The 3331-nt window shown below is 50.8% G+C and overlaps 1 pseudogene; it reads left to right on the top strand.

The window, feature by feature from the left end:
* Positions 1-2549: 2549 nt before the first annotated feature.
* On the top strand, positions 2550-3331 carry LOC139835512 (uncharacterized; annotated as a pseudogene).

The raw sequence follows: 3331 nt of genomic DNA, 5'->3' as shown, positions 1-3331 counted from the left end.
ATTTTGAAAACAAGAAACAATTTTGTCAACGGTAGTAATAAAGCATATGTGTTATGTAAATTATATCTTACAAGTTTCAAGCCTCATGCATAGTATACTAATAGTGCCCGCACCTTGTCCTAATTAGCTCGGATTACCAGGATTATCATTGCAATGCACATGTTTTAACCAAGTGTCACAAAGGGGTACCTCTATGCCGCCTGTTCAAAGGTCTAAGGAGAAAGCTCGCATCGGATTTCTCGCTATTGATTATTCTCAACTTAGACATCCATACCGGGACAACATAGACAACAGATAATGGACTCCTCTTTTATGCATAAGCATTCAACAGAGAGAGGCCGGTGCCGACTGGGCTCTTTTTTGGGAGAGAGGTGTGGCTAATGGTGCAGTTTTGGTGACTTTGGAGATCTGAGGAAGAACAAAGCATGTATATAGGGGAGGGATGCGAAAAGGCCAGCCAACAGGGATCAATGGCACCGGCGGCGATGCAACTTCCTAAGTCGATCGTCCTCTGTTTTCCGTGTGCGATCAGTAATGGCGAGACGAATCGGTTTCCATGCAGGCACGAATGGTTGGATTTTATGTCCAAGCTCGTGTCTCCAGCCGGGACAAAAGGGCTGCCAGCAGGCCGCAAAGGCCTCAGACCCTTTTGTCCCGGTTTGAGGCTCCTACCGGGACAAAAGGCCTTAAAGAACCGCGATAAAAGGCCCGTAGCTACCCGGTGATTTCGGGGCGACGTGGCCGGTCTATTTGTCATGGCTTCAAACTGGGTCGGGATAAAAGACCTGAACGAAAGGTCAGATTTTCTACTAGTGAAGAACCATTTTGTTAGCTGGCGTCACTTAATTCCCTTGCCGCTTCACTCAGCATTATCTCAGGTACGTAGAGAATAGTCAAGTCCTCGTTATACTTACGTGTTCATGAAACAAAAAATCTTTCTAAAGGGAACGTACATCAATTTCTATTCAGAACTTCAAACACTAGTACATGACTACATGTGTTGCCTATGCATTATGCTTAAAGAACTTGCAAACCAATAAGCCACCCACGCGTACACCGTTACTCGACTGATTATACTACAGTTACAATATTCCTTGATTAGTAGCTCCCGAGAACCACGTGCACTAACTTGACCCACCGCTTAATTTGACCACCAACTCAAGTCATGATATTGTATGAGATATCCACGACTCAATCAATTTTGGGAAAGAATGTATATATAGGGGCTCTATCGTCTCTAACCGTAGGACCCACCTCTACTCAATCACGCTATCTCTACTGGTCAAAGGTCATATTTTGTATGAGATATCCACGACTCAATCAATTTTGGGCAAGAATGTATATATAGGGCTCTATCGTCTCTAACCGTAGGACCCACCTCTACTCAATCACACTATCTCTCTACTGGTCAAAGGTCATATTTTTCAACAAAGAACATATATTAATATCTTTTGCGACAATGTATTGCCGTAGACGCATTACGATGCACACAACCAAAAATAGGAGAAGAATTACGTAAAAATCCAGCTACAGTGATATAATCCTTGGAGCAGCAGAACTTACACCACCGAGACAACACAAAAAGCCCAACAAAGTCCTCACTATCAAAAGAATGTCTTCAACAAAGATATTGTCAGACACAACCAATTAAGATCGGACCATGGATTTTCATCCTGAAACATAAGACTATGAACTTCTCTTGTGTAGTCACCCCCACTAGCATGTCACTGCTTTAAGTCACGAATCACCAAGTCAATTCCTAATCGTCTCCCGTAGTCAAACCTCCATCGTTAGTACTAAGATCTCGGCTTCCATGACATGCTCCGTCAACCCCGTGATATTAACAGTCAGCAGAGCTTCAAAGTGCTCTCTCTAAAACCAAACGGTCACAGAAAAAACAAGGGGGCGCACGACCGAGTCCCACCCGATCCAGCAATCTCCGGTGGTGTACGCCGACAGAGCCTTCCGGAACACGCCACTGCAGCCAGATCAGTGAGGTTAGGCAACCGGTAGGTCTTCATCTTGACAGGAGGATAAACCCTACGACCACCACCATTATTCGCAAAACCGGTAGGCCCCCATGCCGCCAGTTGCCTCCATGTTGGGTTGGCCGTAGAGGAAAGGGGCAGTCTAGGCACAAGACTGCAGGTGCCGACGATCTAAGGAGACGCCAGACCACGTCGCCCCGACCGTAGTTGAACCCATTTGGCCAGATCGGCCTAAGCCTAGATCCCGGTCCGATGATCTAGCACGCCACCATGCTCATCCAAAACTCGCTAGGGACGCACCACCGCCTCGTCGCTGCCGCACCGACGGAGGGCCTCAGGCCCCGACCGGAAAGCCGCGCCGCCCTGTACTCCTATCGGAGTTTCCCATCTCCCGAGGAACCCTGACGGGCCGCACCTCGCCATCCCAGCCGCCGTCTTTGACGCAGAGGGTGTCGCTGCCACTGCCGGCCAGAGCAACGGCGGCGGCTAGTGGGCGGGGGTGGAGGCGGCGGGGGTTAGAGGTGGGAGGGCGCCTCTAGAGCGTCCGGAAGGGAGCGACGAACGGCAGCTAGCTAGCTGGTCATGGAGGTTGAGGCGTTTCCTATAGGGTTCACCAAGGGCATCCGCTCCCACTGGCGCCGCCGCAAGTACCAGCGCCTCGAGAACGGCGAAGGCAGGTCGACCAGAGGCAACACCCAGCGCCTCGGCGGTGGCGCGCGGCGAGGCAGCGGCGGGTGGCGCGTTCGTCTGCGGGGGCTGCTCCTCCGCCGCGTGCGCGTTGTCCGCGCAGTCGTCTCCATTCCCGGGCGGCTACTGTGCCGGATGCGGGACGCGTACGTGGGCGGCATGCTGACGGTGGCCAGGAAGGCGGCGGTCACGGCGATGCCTAGCGACGGGATGTGGACCAAGCGGGTACCAAGGCGGAAGCATGCTTACAAAAAGTCAAAGGTCATATGCACGCTTACAAAAAGTGAAGAAATGCCGCAACGGAATCTTGGAGATCTACAAGTCCATCGTCGCCTCCAAGGAGCTCACCACCATGCTCCACTCCACCGCCGCAACCGCGTCGTCATCAACCTAGCTAGCTAAGCATCATGTACCACTGCCGTGCGTGTCTGTGTCAACAACGAGCACAGCTGCATGTCGATCTGAAGCGAGGTTTTCAAGTTCGTTTGCTCGCTTCCCTTTAGATTATTGCTGCTACGAATTACTCAGTGGAGTAGTAATTAAGCAGTCGTAGTACCGTGCTATGTGTTCGTCCCATGTAAAGCTGTAAGAACGAGAGAAATCCCAACCTGTTCAAAGTAGTACCAAGGCATCCCAAGTTTCAAATGCCTCCACCA

Source organism: Lolium perenne, chromosome 1, assembly GCF_019359855.2.
Source record: "Lolium perenne isolate Kyuss_39 chromosome 1, Kyuss_2.0, whole genome shotgun sequence".
Classification (NCBI taxonomy): domain Eukaryota; kingdom Viridiplantae; phylum Streptophyta; class Magnoliopsida; order Poales; family Poaceae; genus Lolium; species Lolium perenne.
Note: the sequence above shows the minus strand (reverse complement) of the source record. Positions and strands in the feature narration are given on the sequence as shown.